This window comes from Bombina bombina, chromosome 3 (assembly GCF_027579735.1).
Source record: "Bombina bombina isolate aBomBom1 chromosome 3, aBomBom1.pri, whole genome shotgun sequence".
NCBI lineage: Eukaryota > Metazoa > Chordata > Amphibia > Anura > Bombinatoridae > Bombina > Bombina bombina.
The window spans coordinates 926,899,804-926,921,023 of NC_069501.1; positions in this window are offsets into that span (position 1 = coordinate 926,899,804).

Here is a 21,220-nt window from a genome sequence, read left to right on the forward strand (position 1 = left end):
CTCAAATGTATAATGAATCATTAAAGAATCTGCACATTTATGTCTCATCTTATTGGCTCATCCAGTGTATTCATCGAGCTCCCAGTAGTGCATTGCTGGCTGCTCCTTCAACAAAGGATACTGATATAATGAAGCAAATTAGATAAAAGAAGTACATTGGAAAGTGGTTTAAAATTGTATTCTCTGATTCATGAACGAAAACAATAGGGTTTCATGTCCCTTTAAATCAACATTGACATATTTTAATAGTTGTATTAATTATTAATTATTAATATATATTTTTAATATTTGATTTCAAATAAATACTTAATGAACCCCAATATAACTCATGTTGGCTATAGCGCACATGAAGAACAAAGGAACATACAATTTTAAACAACTTTCCAATTTACTTCAATTAACAAATTTTATTTGTTTTCTTTGTTGAAAAGCAGGAAGGTAAGTTCAGGAGTGTGCACATATCTGCAGTACTAAGTTGCAACAATGTTATACATTAGCAAGAGCACTAAATGACATTACTATTTCCTGTCATGCAGTGCTGCAGACATGTGCACGCTCCCTAGCTCGATATCTCTTCAACAAAGAATAACAAAAAAACGAAGCACGTTTTATAATAGAAGTAAATTGGAAACTTTTTTTTAAATGATATTCTTTATTTGAATCATGAAAGAAAACATGTGGGTTTCAGATCCCTTTAAATTTGCCAACTCCCCAAATCAATTACATATATAAATAGACATTAAGCAGTGCCAAATTTGATTTTTTTTTTTTTTTTGGTATTGGAAACATGTTTCTGGTATTAATAATAGCATTGATCTTGTGTTAATTTGCTTAAACGTTAACTATTATGTATTATCTTAGCTACAATTTAAATTGTACTTCTCTATTTTATGCAGCATCGCCTGATCAGGGTGAAGAGGCCCTTCATGAGGAGGAACCTCGGCCTGAAGTGGATTTTCTCACCTATGGAGGTTCCTTATTGCAGCTCCTGGAGGAAGAAGGGGATCCACTTTATGGAATGCAGGATCAGCCACCCGTCCCTCAGCCTGTATGTAATGTGTCCCCTCTGACACCCAGGAGAGAACTATTCCCTGCTCACCCTGGGAGAAGTTTGCGCTCAGGCCCTTTGCCCCGGTCCCTGAATCTCTCCCAATCTGTGAGGCCTCCCCAGCATTTGCCACCACCTCTACCGTTACCCACATCACGAGTGTTTTATGCCCCACCTGTGCTCTAACTCGCACCACCTCCAGAGGCAACACCACCTCCACAGGTTTCACCACAAGGAGAAGGAGCAGATGGAGACAAGATGATGTTTTTGAATTATACACCCAAGAAAGACTCCAGGTGCAGAGGCAGATAGAGAGAGATGCAAGGACTGCACCAAGAAGTTAGCCCACACAACAGCCTGATGGTGGTGTGCCTGCAACAACAGAGGTGCTCCAGTACCTCAGAGGACACAGGTCCCCAATGCTTCCCCCTCCTAAGCCAGTTTCTGTGGCCTTGCCCTCTTGTGACTCCTGCCATGCCTTTTGTTTCTGAAGCCAGCCTCACCCTCTTCCTTCTAAATTTTGAGGTAATTTTTTTTTGTTTTGTTTGTTTTTTCCTATCACTTATGCACCAATTATATAACTGCATTCGTTATTTGAATCTATGCTAAACTATTTCAGATTTAGCAACTAATATAGAGATCATCTGCCTTTGCACCAGCAGACTTTCTTGGGTGTATGATGTAAACACATACGTAAAGGCCCTCATCCGTTCTCCATATGCTCTTTCCCCTTGTGTTGCAGACATTTATAAGTCCTGATATCTATGAATGTCTTAGATATTGCATAATTATTTCATCATATCAATTGTTTTCTATATGTAATGGCACAAGAAAATGTAATGTTGCTGTACTCTCAGATTTTTTTAAAAAGTGTAACTGTAAAATCCATACAAATATCTAACATTTACCTAGATTGCGAGTTTTGTGCCAAACAGGGTGTGAAATTAACTCCAAACAAGTTGAATTATTTCACTCTCCATATCGCTGCCATTACAAGTTACTGAAAAGCCTCCTTGTGCGTGCAATATGGTGGCACACAAAATCCAAGGGCTGCTTTGACATGCTCGTGCACGCTTTCCCCCATACAATGCCCATACAAATGCCTCTTTAGGCACAAATGGGTAGCTTAGGTTTTTTTTAGAGTTAGATTTTTTATTTTGGGTGTTTGGTTGGGTGTTGGGTTTTACTGTTGGGGGGACTTTATAATTTTTTTACAGGTAAAACAGCTGTTTAACTTAGGACAATGCCCTACAAAAGGCCCCTTTAAGGACTATTGGTAGTTCAAAACAGTCAATAGGATGAGAGCTACTGAAATTCTATCAGCTGTTTAAATCAACCAATAGGATTTAAGTAGCTCTCATCCTACTGGCTGTTTTGAACAGCCAATATGATTTCAGAAGGTCTCATCCTATTGACTGATTTGAATTTGAAGAATCAAATCAGCCAATAGGAATGCAAGGTACGCCATTTTGAAAAGGCTACCTTGCATTCAACTTCAGTGTACGGCGGTGACCATATGAAGAGAACACTCCATGCAGGAGGAGATCGGCTTCCAGGATGGCTCCGCTCTGTGCCGGGATGAAGATAGAAGATGTCCCCCAGATGGATGAAAGTGTCACCGCCTGGATGAAGACTTCTTGCCGCCTGGATAAAGATGGATGTCCGGACTTCAGGAACCATGAGTAGATATTTTGAGGTTAGTTTTTTTTTTTTTTTTTTTTTTCATTTTCTTGGGTGGTTTTCTTTTTTCAGATTAGGGCTTTGGGCTTTTGAAAAAAGAGCGAATGCCCTTTTAAGGGCAATGAAAAAGAGCTGAATGCCCTTTTAAGAGCAACGACCATACAAATGCCCATTTTTTTAGAGTTAGTTTTTTTTGGGGGGGGTTGGTTGGGTGGTGGGTTTACTGTTGGGGGACTTTGCATTTTTTTACAGGTAAAAGAGCTGTTTAACTTAGAGCAATGCCCTACAAAAGGACTATTGGTAGTTTATTGTAGGCTAGGGGTGTTTTTATTTTGGGGGGCTTTTTATTTTCATAGGGCTATTAGATTAGGTGTAATTGTTTTTATTTTTGATAACTTCGTTTATTATTTTTTGTAAGCTTAATGTATTTTATTTTTCGTAATTTAGTGTTTCTTTTTTTGTAATTTTAGATTTTTTAATTGTTTTCTTAGTGTTAGGAAATTTAGATTTTTTAATGGTAGTATTTTTTATTTTATTAGAATAGTTATGTTAGGTTAATTTATAGTTAATGTTAGGTTTATTTTTATTTCACAAGTATGTTTTTATTTATTTAAGTATAGTTATATTGTAATTTTAATTTAAAGTTAGGGGGTGTTAGGTTTAGGAGTTAATAGTTTAATTTAGTGTTTTGCGACATGGGGGGCCGGTGGTTTAGGGGTTAATAGGTTTATTTAGCGGTGGTGATGTGGGAGGCCAGAGGTTTAGGGGTTAATAACTTTATTATAGTGGTGGCGATGTCATGGAGCGGCGGATTAGGAGTTATTATATTTAAATAGTGTTGGTGATGTGGGTGGGTGGCAGATTAGGGGTTAATACATTTTAAATAGTGTTTGTGATGCAGTAGGATGGTGGTTTAGGGGTTAATAGGTAGTTTATGGGTGTTAGTTTACTTTGTAACAGTTAAGTTATGAGTTTTGTGAAACATTTTTGTTTTGCAAAATCCATAACTACTGGTTCAGATGGCGGTATGGATCATGTCGGTAATACCGGCGCTATGAAAATCCCACACAAAAATTTCATTTTTTTTATTACGGAATGGACGTTGCGTTACAGGCTAAAATGCTTGCGGTATAGCTATACCGACATGACTCATAATATGGTTCCTGGCCATTACGCTGGAATTGCCATTTTTTCAGCATTAAAAGCCGTACCGCAACAATTGTAAACTAGCAGTTTGACTATATCTTTAAAGATCAACATCCTTGTATGGCTTATGGACTGTGTTATGCCATACTTGGGATTCAATCATGGACTGTCTTTAATTGCTCAAAGATCAACATCCTTGTATGGCTTATGCATTGTGTTATGCCATACTTGAGATTCAATCATAGACTGTGGGTTCGATTTATCAATGTCTAGTGGACATCATACGCTGCACAAGAAGTTCTAGTGAACTGCTTGTGCAATGCCGCCCCTTGCAGATTTGCAGCCAATTGGCCGCTAGCAGCGTATGTCAATCAACCCAATCATATGCGATCAGGTAGATTGATGTCCACAGCCTCAGAGGAGGCTGATGAGTTAAGGAGCAGCAGTCTTAAGACCACTGCTTCTTAACTCCTGTTTCCGGTGAGCCTGAAGGCTTGTGTGGAAACAGGGGTATTCAGGGCCATTCGGCCCTTGATAATTTGGCCCCTGTGTCTTTAATTGCTCAAAGATCAACATCCTTGTATGGATCAAGGACTGTTTAATGGTATATGTGTACTGCAATCATGGACTATGTCTTAAATTGCTCTCAAAGCTACCTCCAGGTATGGATTATGGACTGTATTATGCCATATGTGGAATACAATCATAAACTGTGATATTTATTCCTCAAAAAACTACCTCAATGTATAGCTTATGGGCTGTGTTATGTCATACTATACAACAAACACTTGCTGTCATGGAGTGGTTTTGTTTAAACTTAGGCTAAAGGGAAGGGTGGCTGACCCTGCAAATAAAATTGACATGTGTTCTGTCAATTAAATGGTCTCATAAAACTTAAGCCTGATGTTTATTAAATATTTTTCCTGTATACAATTTGATATAAAGTGGTGCTGGTAACATATTTATGTTTAACAAAATTAATATTTGATCAAATGAATGGTATTAGTTAAAGATTGTGGTCATGTTTGCTCACTAGGGGTGCTGAATCTTGTATGAATCTTGCCTACATTCACTATGTAATATATCTACTACTATAATTACATATGTGGTGGTTGCGTGCACATATTTTCTTTCTTTCTTTTTTTTATAGCAGACTTTTGCCTTTTCGGCACTCACTTTTTTAAAGAGACATTGTACTTTAGATTTCAATGTGTTCCATGCATTACAGATTTGTAATAAAATTACCTTACTGTCATGGAACAAAAGAATACCATTAAACTAAGTTGAAATTAGCTCTTGTTTGATTATGTTTCTCCTTAGAGGCAAATAATACTTGTATACAAAGGTATAATTTGTGCATAATATGCACTTGCTATAATTAGTCACATGAATATAATTTTACCTGATGTACTACATAATTCTTTGCAATTATGTTAACATTTTAAAAATTCATGTACCACAACCATTTATTCACCATAATGTCTCTAATAATATTCATATCTCAGGAATTCTTAAACAATCAAATCAGCTGAATATATACATTTGACATGAATCTGGTGTTGTCATCTTTCTTGAAAAAAGATTTGACACTTGCACGTATTTAATATTTTGAAAAGGGTTTAATTTTATTGAAAAGAGGACTACAAAAAATGAATTGCAAACTCCAAATAACAATCCCCATTCTGTCAAAATTGCGAGTAAACAAAAACATATAGTAGGATAAACAAATAAAACAAAGGGAAGAAGAAATTTTAAATTGGAGTATATTAATCCTTCTGTAGCACATATGAGGGCTATCATGGACTTCTCCATAAAAAATAAAGTATAAATCAAATTTCTCATAAGGATTTTACTGGTAAACCAGGCCACTTTTATTACATGAAAGGTATTAAATGCCCCTAGGACCCCAGTCCCAGCTATTTTATGGATATATATATATACACATATATAGCAAACACCTTGACTTATAAAATATGCATTAAAAAGTGAATTTGATTTTGCTAATAAATTCTTCAAACACCTTTGTTCTTCACTTAGAAGAAAATTGTAATTTTAAATATATATCTATGATATTCTAATTGCACTAGAAGTAAGCTGTTTGTGTGCGTCGGGTTAGTGCTCGAGATTTAGATTTTTACTGTCAACTTGTAATACTTGTGCCAACCGATGAGCGCAAACAGTTTTCTTCTAGCGAAGTTAACACGTGGGCAAAATTGCTAAATAACACTTCACTTGTTATCTGGCCCATTAGCAGTACCTTTCTCATACTCACTGTGGACTAAACTATCTCTCAGGCTTAATGCCCTTTTCGCAGTCAGTAATGGATATTGTGGAATAATTCCTTCAAGGGAACTATCTGCCTGGAGGATATGCCAGTTTTTATTAAGGATAGTTCTGATCTTTCCCAAGTGTCCATTGAATTTATTGAAAATCCTAATTGGACTATCTTCTACCTTCTGTTTCTCTTTAAACAAAAGATCCTGCCTAGAGCTTTTCCTAGCTCTTGTTCATGCACGCTTTATCTGCCTATTCAAATAGCCCCTTGCTTTGAATCTAAAAGCCTGAGAGATGGTTTAGTCCACAGTGAGAATGAGAAAGGTACTCCTGCAAAAAACTGGTTAACAGCTCTACAACCTAGAGTAGGATGCCACCCCTGTGGGAAATGTGTGTATTGAAGTAGTCTGAAGAAAACTAAGACATTTTTTATGGATGTAAGTCATGTGTTTAAAATGAAACAATGGATTACCTGCAATACCACGGGTATGATCTATCTCCTTTACTGCACGTCTCCCCTTTTCTATGTAGGCAAAACCACAAGAGAGATAAAAGAGATAATTAGGGAACACAGGAATGATATTAAAAATGTGAACATTGATAGCCCCATAGGAAGACATTTCCTTGAGACACATGCATCAAGCATGGATGATGTATCAGTGATTGGTATTGAGAGAGGTAATATTGACAGAGTGTTACTCCAGAATGAGGCAAAGTGGATATATGTTTTAAACACACTAACACCTAGAGAATTAAATGAGAAAATTGAATATGCAAGTTTTCTTTAACAAGTTGTCAAAGCTTTTTCTAAAATATTCTATTTCTTTATTAATATGTATTAATGATGTTAAAAATGTTGAAAGTAATTAATTAAGGGTTCATTCAAGTGTAACTTGTATGTCTGTTAGTTTCTTAAAATAAGTGATTTGTAAATCAATAGATATAAGTTAGTCTAATTTTAAGGCCATGCTCAAATTTTAGACAATAGATATGAGGTAGTTGCAAAAGTGTGTTAGAGTTGCAACAATGTATGTTTGCCTTTAAACAAGATGACACGCTATTTAAGGAAGGGGTGTCATTACAAGTGGTTTCTGATGCAGCCCCGTGCAAATCCACAAGGGGGAGGGGCAAAATGCATCATCAGCCCGCAGTGGAAAACTCACCTGTGTGAGCAGTAGATGGTTTTGCTGTGCACCGAGTCCCCCCATGTGTCTGGAAAAAATGTTTGGCAGCCTGTAAGGGCTAACACATGAGATTGAAAGAGAGTGTCTCACATACAGCATGGATGGTATCATGAGTAAACAGCAAGTTTTAAACGCAGTCGGCATTGTTATTGGATAAAAAGTCAATGTTTGGCAGTTCAATCAGCTATACAGGGAGTGCAGAATTATTAGGCAAATTAGTATTTTGACCACATCATCCTCTTTATGCATGTTGTCTTACTCCAAGCTGTATAGGCTCGAAAGCCTACTGCCAATTAAGCATATTAGGTGTTGTGCATCTCTGTAATGAGAAGGGGTGTGGTCTAATGACTTCAACACCCTATATCAGGTGTGCATAATTATTAGGCAACTTCCTTTCCTTTGGCAAAATGGGTCAAAAGAAGGACTTGACAGGCTCAGAAAAGTCAAAAATAGTGAGATATCTTGCAGAGGGATGCAGCACTCTTAAAATTGCAAAGCTTCTGAAGCGTGATCATCGAACAATCAAGCGTTTCATTCAAAATAGTCAACAGGGTCGCAAAAAGCGTGTGGAAAAACCAAGGCGCAAAATAACTGCCCATGAACTGAGAAAAGTCAAGCGTGCAGCTGCCAAGATGCCACTTGCCACCAGTTTGGCCATATTTCAGAGCTGCAACATCACTGGAGTGCCCAAAAGCACAAGGTGTGCAATACTCAGAGACATGGCCAAGGTAAGAAAGGCTGAAAGACGACCACCACTGAACAAGACACACAAGCTGAAACGTCAAGACTGGGCCAAGAAATATCTCAAGACTGATTTTTCTAAGGTTTTATGGACTGATGAAATGAGAGTGAGTCTTGATGGGCCAGATGGATGGGCCCGTGGCTGGATTGGTAAAGGGCAGAGAGCTCCAGTCTGACTCAGACGCCAGCAAGGTGGAGGTGGAGTACTGGTTTGGGCTGGTATCATCAAAGATGAGCTTGTGGGGCCTTTTCGGGTTGAGGATGGAGTCAAGCTCAACTCCCAGTCCTACTGCCAGTTTCTGGAAGACACCTTCTTCAAGCAGTGGTACAGGAAGAAGTCTGCATCCTTCAAGAAAAACATGATTTTCATGCAGGACAATGCTCCATCACACGCGTCCAAGTACTCCACAGCGTGGCTGGCAAGAAAGGGTATAAAAGAAGAAAATCTAATGACATGGCCTCCTTGTTCACCTGATCTGAACCCCATTGAGAACCTGTGGTCCATCATCAAATGTGAGATTTACAAGGAGGGAAAACAGTACACCTCTCTGAACAGTGTCTGGGAGGCTGTGGTTGCTGCTGCACGCAATGTTGATGGTGAACAGATCAAAACACTGACAGAATCCATGGATGGCAGGCTTTTGAGTGTCCTTGCAAAGAAAGGTGGCTATATTGGTCACTGATTTGTTTTTGTTTTGTTTATGAATGTCAGAAATGTATATTTGTGAATGTTGAGATGTTATATTGGTTTCACTGGTAAAAATAAATAATTGAAATGGGTATATATTTGTTTTTTGTTAAGTTGCCTAATAATTATGCACAGTAATAGTCACCTGCACACACAGATATCCCCCTAAAATAGCTAAAACTAAAAACAAACTAAAAACTACTTAAAAAAATATTCAGCTTTGATATTAATGAGTTTTTTGGGTTCATTGAGAACATGGTTGTTGTTCAATAATAACATTAATCCTCAAAAATACAACTTGCCTAATAATTCTGCACTCCCTGTACAGGTCTAACTTTGAAAGGACAGATCTGCTCTTTGGGAAGCTTTGGATCCGTAAGTGAATCCTCTCTGAGTTTACCAGTGCAGGACTTGTTACCTCCTCAACTAAAGTTTGGCTAAGCTACCTGAGCGTGCATTTGCACTATGTGCTCAGAATAAAGTCGCATTAACTTTTTATATTTTGTGGATCCCTTTGGAAATAAATTTTGTAGGGCGTGCAAAAGCACTAAGTGCCCTTATTTAGAGACTGTGTGTCCCTCTTTCCTATGAACACAATTATATGAGAAAGTTTCCTTATGCTAATGAGATGATGCTGTCAGCTACATTGTTTTAAGCTGTTTGTGATTACTCTGTGTTACACATACATTATGCGCTCCCAGTGAGTGGTTTCCAATGGATTATTTTCACTGCACCTGTTTTCCACTGTTTTATATATAAATAAACAGGTTTTGTGCAGCCACATACAGAGTCAATGGGGACAGCTACATCCTCATTAATTAAAACTTCAAAGCAGGCACTCAGGATAAGAATTTCAAGCTTTAATGATATCAAAGTTTTTCCATATTTTTTTGTTCCCAACTGGAAACTTTGTCAAATGGATCAGATAAAAATTGCATGTAAAACCAACAAATAATCTCACTTTTATAACCCCACAGTGTGACAACTTAATTCAGCTGAGAGACTGTCGCATGGATCACCGCTTCATACTAAAAAAAAAACCCTAACATAACTAACTCCCAAAGTGTTACTCACATATGATGTGAACTCTGGATCCTCTTGATCCATCATGGGCCCATCTTCATCCAAGTTCCAGGGACCAGGGGACCATCTTCACGGGGGCAGAGGCGGACTTTGGTGGCCTCTTCTGCTGCCTCAGCACTGCAATCTTCATCACCAGCAGGGCTTATCTTCCTCCATCCTCCACCGGGGGCCCATTTTTGCGAAGGCCTCTTCTGCTTCCTCTGCTCCACGTCTTCTTTTCTTCAGCTCTCTATGGGGAACCTTGGTCTTCATGTGATCTCCGCCGAACACTAAAACCCGGAAGCACGGAAACTCAATATATAGGGGTACCCCTTACCTCTGATTGGATTATTTCAAATCAGTCAATCCCTATTTAAATCAACCAAAAGAAATAACTTTTTAAAATTGAAATTCTAATTATCCAACAGAAAAGGATTATTAGAATTGAAATTAAAAATTTTATTTAGGGTATAGGTAGCCCTATATATTGGGGTTCCATGATTCCGGGTTTCAGTGTGGGGCATAGACCACATGAAGAGGAGGGCTCCCAGAAGAGAGCTGAAGAAAAGAAGCTGCAGATCAGAGGCGGCGGAAGAGGCCCCCAAAGTCCGCCTCCGCAAAGATGGGCCCCAGGTGCCTTGGAGGATGGACAAAGATGAGCCCCGCTGCTGATGATGATTGTGGAGTGGAGGTAGAGGAAGAGGCCACTGAAGTTTTTTTCTTGAGGATGGATGAAGGTGAGCCCCGCCATTGATGAAGATTGTGGAGCTGAGGTGGCGCAAAAGACTGCCAAAGTCCCCCTCCGCAGCAGCGAAAATGGCTCTCAGCACCTGGAGCCTGGGCGAAGATGGGCTTGACGACAGATCAACAGGTGTCAGAGTCCTGAATTTTGGGGTTAGTTAGTTTTTTGGGGGTGACTTTTTTATTTTTCAGTAAAGGTTTGTTTTTTTTAATTTATTTTGTAGGCTAGGTTTTTTTAGGTTATTTTTTATTTTATTTTTGGGGATCAGGGTTACTTTAATGTACAGTAAGTTGGGGGTTTGTAAAAAATATTTCTCCAAGAGAGCTATGATCGCTTTAGCACAATGCCTTTACCCTTTGTAATTTATTTTAGAGTTAGTTTTTTTTGTAGAGTTGTTTTTGGGGGGCGGAGTTATTTTATGGGGCATGTAGTTAAGTGTTAGGTATATTTTTTTTATTTTGATAATGTATTTTTTATTTTCTGTAACTTTTTTTTAAAATCTTTTTTTTATTTGAGGTCTGTAACTTAGTTTTTTTTTTTTGCAGCTTAGTGTGGTTATTTTAGAGTGGGGTTTAGTTTAGAGGGTGGTTACTTTAGAGGGGAGTTTCGTTATTAGTGTAGTTTTTTTTGTGTTGGGAGGTGGCAGTTTAAGGCTTTACTCTCCTAACCACCCCGATACCTGTATGGGGGTTGATTGGATGATTATTGTTAGCTATTATTTGTTAGGCTTTAATATCCTAACCACACCCATACCTGTATGGTGGTTGATTGGGTGATTATTGTTAGTATTTGGTAGGTTTTAATCTCCTAACCACCCTCATACCTGTATGGGATTTGTTTGGGGAATTATTGTTAGTTATAATTCAGTAGGCTTTAATCTCCTAACCACCCCCATACTTGTATGGGGGTTGATTGGGTGATTATTAATGGTTACCATTTATTAGGCCTTAATTACCTAACCACCACTCATACCTGTATGGGGTTGATTAGGGGATTAATGGTGGTTACCATTTATTAGGCTTAATGATCTAACTACCCCTCATACCTGTATGGGGATTTATTAGTTGATTATTATTAGTGGGTATGGGCAGGTAGTGGGTAGGATCAGAAGTGGTGAGTAACATTTTGGCCTGGCAAGAAGCTTACGACCTGAGATTTTGAGCCCTGAACTATAGTATATAAATTAATATGTACATATTGTTTCTTGTTGTGTTTTTTATTTTACCTATAAATATAACTTTTTAACTACATATTCATGTTACAAAAAGCATTAGTGTTATAATGTTACAACTTTTTTATTGTGTAACAGGAATGCAGTTATGTAATAATATAATTATAATGCAACTGTCTTTTATAACTTAAATATCTATTTTAAAAATATATTTTTATTTACAATAATAAATGCATCAAGCAACAAAATCTACATTTTAATTCATATATCCAATACTTAAACTAATATTAATTCTACATGACCATGCATTTTATTTCACAGATTGAAGATATAAAGTAGTCAGGCCTTGCATTGATATTCAATATTTAAACAGTCACACATATTTATTGCATAATATTTTCACTATTGCATACATATTACAAAATATTTAATGTAAGCAAATTGTGTTTATTAGGGATAATATACAGTATATATATATATATATATATATATATATATATATATATATGTGTCTGTAAATATATATTTATGTTACAGTAGTCAGTATCATTACATTATATATTTACATAACAGGCATGCAGTTATTTATATCTATAATATTAAATATACTCGGCTAGATTACAAGTTTTGCGTTAAGCTGAAAAAGCAGCATTAATAGGTCCGAACGCTGCTTTTTCATTACCGCTGGTATTACGAGTCTTGCAGGTTTAAGAGCACCGCACACTTCTTTGGCCTTACCGCAAAAAAACTTACGTAAACTTCGTAAACCCTTTTTTCTATGGGACTTCCATAGCGCCGTTATTATGAGTCTGTCCTGGGAGGCCAAAAAGTGAGCGGTACACCCTCTACCTCCAAGATCCGTAACGCATTCTAAAGTCAGTAGTTAAGAGTTTTATGGTACAACGCTGTAGCATAAAACTCATAACTAAAGTACTAAAAAGTACACTAACACCCATAAACTATCTATTAACCCCTAAATGTAATAACCCCTAAATCTAAGTCTATCCCTAAACCTAACACCCCCTAACTTAAATATAATTTAAATAAATCTAAAGAAAATTACTATAATTAACTAAATTATTCCTATTTAAAACTAAATGCTTACCTATAAAATAAACCCTAAGCTAGCTACGATATAACTAATAGTTACATTTTAGCTATCTTAGACCTAGATTTGGAGTTTGGCGTTAGCCGTGAAAACCAGCGTTAGAGGCTCCTAACGCTGGTTTTAGGCTACCGCCGGTATTTGGAGTCACTCAAAATAGGGTCTAACGCTCACTTTTCAGCCGCGACTTTTCCATACCGCAGATCCCCTTACTTAAATTGTGTATCCTATCTTTTCAATGGGATCTTTCTAACTCCGGTATTTAGAGTCGTTTCTGAAGTGAGCGTTAGACATCTAACGACAAAACTCCAGCCGCAGGAAAAAAGTCAGTAGTTAAGAGCTTTCTGGGCTAACGCTGGTTTATAAAGCTCTTAACTACTGTACTCTAAAGTACACTAACACCCATAAACTACCTATGTACCCCTAAACCGAGGTCCCCCCACATCGCCGACACTCGAATAATTTTTTTTAACCCCTAATCTGCCGACCGCCACCTACGTTATACTTATGTACCCCTAATCTGCTGCCCCTAACACCCCCTGTATTATATTTATTAACCCCTAATCTGCCCCCCACAACGTCGCCTCCACCTGCCTACACTTATTAACCCCTAATCTGCCGAGCGGACCTGAGCGCTACTATAATAAAGTTATTAACCCCTAATCCGCCTCACTAACCCTATAATAAATAGTATTAACCCCTAATCTGCCCTTCCTAACATCGCTGACACCTAACTTCAATTATTAACCCCTAATCTGCCGACCGGAGCTCACCGCTATTCTAATAAATGTATTAACCCCTAAAGCTAAGTCTAACCCTAACACTAACACCCCCCTAAGTTAAATATAATTTACATCTAACGAAATTAATTAACTCTTATTAAATAAATTATTCCTATTTAAAGATAAATACTTACCTGTAAAATAAATCCTAATATAGCTACAATATAAATTATAATTATATTATAGCTATTTTAGGATTAATATTTATTTTACAGGTAACTTTGTATTTATTTTAACCAGGTACAATAACTATTAAATAGTTAAGAACTATTTAATAGCTAAAATAGTTAAAATAATTACAAATTTACCTGTAAAATAAATCCTAACCTAAGTTACAATTAAACCTAACACTACACTATCAATAAATTAATTAAATACAATTCCTACAAATAAATACAATTAAATAAACTAGCTAAAGTACAAAAAATAAAAAAGAACTAAGTTACAAAAAATAAAAAAATATTTACAAACATAAGAAAAATATTACAACAATTTTAAACTAAAAAGGGGGGTGGGGCGTGAGGGCGCTAGTGAAAGCTTAAGAAATCTAAATGGTGAATATTTAACACAGTATGTGTCTATGTATTCAGTGTCTGCTCAAATAATTGCTTTAAATATATAAAACTAAATTTTTCAGTGTTTGTTTATATAAATGTTGTGTAATAGTTTGTGTATTTTATAACGTTTTAGGATATATTATGACCATATATCATAATTTATAATAATATGAATAAAGTGCACTGTGTGACAAATTTTCTGCAACCAAAAATTCTTTGATTTTTAATATACACTGCTATATAGAATCAATATTTCTCTTGAAAATTTCATACGTTTTAAACTTGGTATTTCCAAATGTATTAACTTACAAATTCTAAGTATACCGATGTTCAAATATATATCTTCATTCAAATACTATATAGGTATTTCTCTTTTGTACAAATATATGCCAAAAAAACAACAAAAGAGGAGATTAAATGTTAATAAAAGTTATTTATTATAACAATATAAAAATTGAATTAAATAAAAGGGACGTCTCCCCAAAATTAAAAAATTAAAATAAAAACAGTATCTGTTAACAGTAGAATCTGAATTCCTAATAATTTCTGCAACTCTGTATAAACAAGGGAGTCTTTGCAATCAGGTTTCTAAGGATTTCCCATTGCCGTATTTTCTTAACAGAAATGTTTCTTATTATGGCAATTTATGGCTCTGAAAAGTGAAAGAGCCAAACTGTTACTTAATAACGGATTCAGAAGATCAAAGACCAGGCAGTGACGTCAGACGCCGACTACATGCGGCGGGTCTGAGTTTACAGTCGCATCGAGGAAAACAGCAGTGAATGAACCGGCTGTAAGGGAGAAGGTAACTCATACGCTAAGTATCACAATATTCATCTAACCTCACTTTGAACCGCTAAGTCTGGGACTGCATACTGTAAAACCTTACTGACTTTGTACAACTTTAAATTGCCATAATAAGAAACATTTCTGTTAAGAAAATACGGCAATGGGAAATCCTTAGAAACCTGATTGCAAAGACTCCCTTGTTTATACAGAGTTGCAGAAATTATTAGGAATTCAGATTCTACTGTTAACAGATACTGTTTTTATTTTCATTTTTTAATTTTGGGGAGACGTCCCTTTTATTTAATTCGATTTTTATATTGTTATAATAAATAACTTTTATTAACATTTAATCTCCTCTTTTGTTGTTTTTTTGGCATATATTTGTACAAAAGAGAAATACCTATATAGTATTTGAATGAAGATATATATTTGAACATCGGTATACTTAGAATTTGTAAGTTAATACATTTGGAAATACCAAGTTTAAAACGTATGAAATTTTCAAGAGAAATATTGATTCTATATAGCAGTGTATATTAAAAATCAAAGAATTTTTGGTTGCAGAAAATTTGTCACACAGTGCACTTTATTCATATTATTATAAATTATGATATATGGTCATAATATATCCTAAAACGTTATAAAATACACAAACTATTACACAACATTTATATAAACAAACACTGAAAAATTTAGTTTTATATATTTAAAGCAATTATTTGAGCAGACACTGAATACATAGACACATACTGTGTTAAATATTCACCATTTAGATTTCTTAAGCTTTCACTAGCGCCCTCACGCCCCACCCCCCTTTTTTGTATAACACAAAATTAGTCTGAAGGACTTATTTACTGTGAGGTGTTTGGAATCACTGTTTCCAGCGCTCTACTTATCTCACTTACACCTTGAATCTCCTTTCCTTCACAAAGTAGTAGCAGCAGGACACACACTTATTCTTAATTTTATTTTTTAATATGGAAGATCTATTTGACTTTAGAGATCAAATATTCCTTGAAATGAATGACAATAATAGTCCACCTATGAACTATAATTCATCTGATAAAATTTCGGACTTAATGCAAAAATTAGAAATATATATGACCAAAGAATTAAAACAAAAAATGGAACTCACTTTTTTAAATAAATATACAGCGAAAAACATCATACCAAGAGGTTTAAAACTAAGTAAAAATTGTACATTTCAATTAACTGATACACTACAAGCTGAGTGGACAGACACATTAAAGAAAGCTTCTAATACTCTAATTGACATTCTAAAAAGATCAAGAAAAGAAACACTGGTAGAGATTGAACAAAACATTTTAGAAATTAAAGAAAAATTGAAAGATAAAAAAAGCAGTAATGAATATAAAGAAAAACAAAAAGTAATAATTGAAAAACTATCCAATCTCAATAAAGACCTTCTTAGAACTAAATGGAATAAGATGGAAAGGGACATTAATGATAACAACCCAAAAACCAATGAAAATATTAATAAAACTGAATCAGAACACACACACAATAAAGAACAAAGGAATGAATATAAACATGAATACAAACAAACTAAACCCATCAGAACATTTCATTCATATAATAATAGAAGAAGTGATCAAGAAAATAGAAGAAACCATTATTCTTATAATAATAACTATGAACATGATAGATTCTATGAAAGAAATTGGCAAGCTGACAGACCAAGATTCCCAAGATACCAAAATAGAGAACACTTCTATTCTGAATTTCAACATAATACCTTTAGGCAACACCCATACAGGGAAAATCAAAATAGACACAACAATTGGGAATATCCCAGAAACACAAATAGAAGGAACAGTTCTAAACAAGAACAATACTGGGAGACACCAACATATAATCGTTATGAATCCCTTGGGAATGCCAAATCAATAAAAGATAATCAATCTAATAACGAACCAGTTTTTTTAGAGAGGAGCCCTCTAAAGGAGGGCACCTCAAGGGAGTTAAACAGACGAGAGACAGAACAAAATACAAGAAAGAAAAGAAGCCTAGAGGAAAGAGAGGAAGAGGAAGGTCAAAACGAGGCAAAAAGGCTGAAATAAACAAAAATCAGGGTATTTTTAATTTAAGTAGTAAAATTTTGAATAAAGAAGAAGAAAGGGTCCTAAGTTTGGGCTTATCTTTCGCTCCAACAACACGGATGAATAAATTCAATTCTCATATCCATGCAAAAAAATTCGTTAGAAACCTAACTATTAAAAGATTCTTTCTAAAAAACCCCATAGAAAAGCAATTAGATTTGAAACAAGATGGTATTCAACATACTAATCTTAAGATAAAATCAAAATTTAACCCGATTCATGAAAAAGGTAATTATTTGGAAACCTTTGAAAGACTAGTTTGTAAAGACATTCAAAAATGCAATTTACCAAAAATAAAAAAATACAATATGAGTCTAAAAGAGAAAAAAGTAATGGAGAATCTACAAAATAACACAGAGATTACAATAAAATCGGCGGACAAGGGTGGGGGGATTGTCCTAATGGATACAACACAATATCTAAAAGAAGCACATAGGCTCCTTAACGATAACAAAACCTATATAAAATTAGAACTAGATCCAACAGAAAAATTCAACAAAAACCTCAATAAACTATTATTAGAAGGTAAAACATCAGGTATACTTAACAATAAAGAACTAGAATTTTTAACTCCAAAATTCCCTAGGATCCCAATATTTTACTTTCTGCCAAAAATTCACAAATGTTTAGTTAACCCCCCCGGCAGACCAATCATCTCTGGTATCGACTCCCCATCAGCAAATTTATCAAAATATGTAGACACCTTTTTGCAAAAACACGTAAAAGAGCTAAAATCTTATCTCAAAGACTCAACTCAGGTCCTTAATTTATTAAAAAACATTAAATGGAAAAATAATATGATTCCAGCCACTTTCGATGTCACTTCATTGTATACTATTATTAATCACTCCAAAGGCATACAAGCAGTTGATTCCTTCTTAAAATCAGATTCCAATATGACAGACCAACAAAGAACCTTTATTCTAAAAAGCATTAGATACATTCTAGAAAATAATTATTTTTCCTTCAATCAAAAATTTTTCTTACAAACAGAAGGTACGGCTATGGGCACAAGGTTTGCGCCTAGCTATGCCAACCTCTTCATGGGTTCCTGGGAAAATGATTTCTTCAGAGATGATAGCTATGGCGCAAACCTTGTGCTCTACAAGAGGTATATAGACGACCTGCTTATAATTTGGGAAGGAACAGAACAAGATTTAACTAAAATGTTTAACAACATGAACACCAATAATCTAGGTATAAAATTCAAGTCTAACTGGAGTAAAAGTTCGATAACATTTTTAGATTTGGAAATTATGGTTATAGATGAAATAATAGAAACTAGAACACATTTTAAAAAAAACCGACTCAAATAACTACATACACTCCAAAAGTTGCCATCTAGAAACTTGGAAAAAAAGTATTCCAACAGGCCAATACTTAAGAATAAAGAAAAATTGTTCTAGAACTATAGACTTTGAGAATCAATCCAAATTATTAACAGATAGATTTTTATATAGAGGGTATAATAGAGAAACTACTAAAAAAGCTGAAGAGAGAGCTAGGAATACAGAAAGGGATAATCTATTAACATACAAAGAAAAACAAAATAATCCTGAAGATAAAATAAAAACACCATTTATTACTGATTATCATGATGATCATAATATAATAAAAAGAATAGTAAAAAAACACTGGCACCTTATTAAGGAAGATGACATCTTGGGAGATAAGATCTCTGAAACACCAAATTTTATATTCAGAAAAGCTACTAATCTGAAGAATTTACTAGCTCCCAGTGAGTTCAAACCACCTAAAAAGACATATCTGAAACAAAAAGATCTGAATGGAAAAGGAATTGCAGGGTTCTTTCCATGCTATTCCTGTAAAGCCTGCAAACACAGTAAAAAGTTAAATAATATTAAAATCAATAAAATAGAGAAACCTTTCACAATTAAAGATACAATAAGGTGTACAACGAAAAATGTAATATACATCCTGAAATGTTCTTGCAACCTTTTCTATCTAGGTGAAACAAAAAGAATGGTAAAGGACAGAATCAGAGAACACCTAAATAACATAAAAAATGGGATCGATGATACACATCTTTACAAACATTTTAAAACAGTCCATAAAGGGAACAACAAAGACCTGTTATACTGGGGCATAAAAAAAGTACACAAACATTGGAGAGGAGGAAATCTTGAAAAGAAATTATTAATCAAGGAAGCAGAATTAATATATAAATATGACACACTATACCCCAGAGGCCTGAATTCTGAATTAGATCTTTCCCCCTTTCTATTGGAATAATACCATAAACCACCCCCCAACAATACTCTAATTTACATTAATCCACATTACTAGTAGACATCGTATATAATATATATTCACCTTTTTATAATGAATAATGGATTTTTATATTATATAGTTAATTTTTATTCAATTGTTAGGCCCAGCAAAGTCTCCAAAATATGGAATGTGCAATATTTTACCTAGGTTTTAGAGCAATACCTACTGGATAGGCCGATTAATTTTATAATTATAAATTGATGTATCTGAAGTTTAATTTTAATTCATGATATTTTACTTTGTAACATATATTTTATTTTATACCCACTTTATAATTTAAGCATTACTAGCAAAAATAGCACTGTAATAGTAAAACAAGGGAGTTCAACTATTCATTGTGATACAAGTATGAGTTTTTCAAAAATTCTACCTTAACAGAATGCGAGCAAAAATTTCCACCTTTAATCTATTGAAGCAATAACCAATTAAAGTCTGGCACCAGCTATAAATATCTACACTCAGGACTCACAAGTATCTTGATAAAGCTCTGAATAAGAGCGAAACGCGTCGACCCTTGTGACCCTTGGTGGCTTCCAGTGATTCCTGTGACCCTCAGTGGTACTAAGTGACTTTTCTACAAGCTTTTGAATTAAGCAATTGAAAAAGTGTTATGACAGTATAACCCGGGTTATTTTTACTACCAACAACTACTACATAACATCTTTCAAGCATCTCTTTCCTGCGTGTACAACACTAAGTGCAGGATTTTTTGAAACACAGAGGCTCTGAAAAGTGAAAGAGCCAAACTGTTACTTAATAACGGATTCAGAAGATCAAAGACCAGGCAGTGACGTCAGACGCCGACTACATGCGGCGGGTCTGAGTTTACAGTCGCATCGAGGAAAACAGCAGTGAATGAACCGGCTGTAAGGGAGAAGGTAACTCATACGCTAAGTATCACAATATTCATCTAACCTCACTTTGAACCACTAAGTCTGGGACTGCATACTGTAAAACCTTACTGACTTTGTACAACTTTAAATTGCCATAATAAGAAACATTTCTGTTAAGAAAATACGGCAATGGGAAATCCTTAGAAACCTGATTGCAAAGACTCCCTTGTTTATACAGAGTTGCAGAAATTATTAGGAATTCAGATTCTACTGTTAACAGATACTGTTTTTATTTTCATTTTTTAATTTTGGGGAGACGTCCCTTTTATTTAATTCGATTTTTATATTGTTATAATAAATAACTTTTATTAACATTTAATCTCCTCTTTTGTTGTTTTTTTGGCATATATTTGTACAAAAGAGAAATACCTATATAGTATTTGAATGAAGATATATATTTGAACATCGGTATACTTAGAATTTGTAAGTTAATACATTTGGAAATACCAAGTTTAAAACGTATGAAATTTTCAAGAGAAATATTGATTCTATATAGCAGTGTATATTAAAAATCAAAGAATTTTTGGTTGCAGAAAATTTGTCACACAGTGCACTTTATTCATATTATTATAAATTATGATATATGGTCATAATATATCCTAAAACGTTATAAAATACACAAACTATTACACAACATTTATATAAACAAACACTGAAAAATTTAGTTTTATATATTTAAAGCAATTATTTGAGCAGACACTGAATACATAGACACATACTGTGTTAAATATTCACCATTTAGATTTCTTAAGCTTTCACTAGCGCCCTCACGCCCCACCCCCCTTTTTTGTATAACACAAAATTAGTCTGAAGGACTTATTTACTGTGAGGTGTTTGGAATCACTGTTTCCAGCGCTCTACTTATCTCACTTACACCAACAATTTTAAACTAATTACACCTACTCTAAGCCCCCTAATAAAATAACAAAGACCCCCAAAATAACAA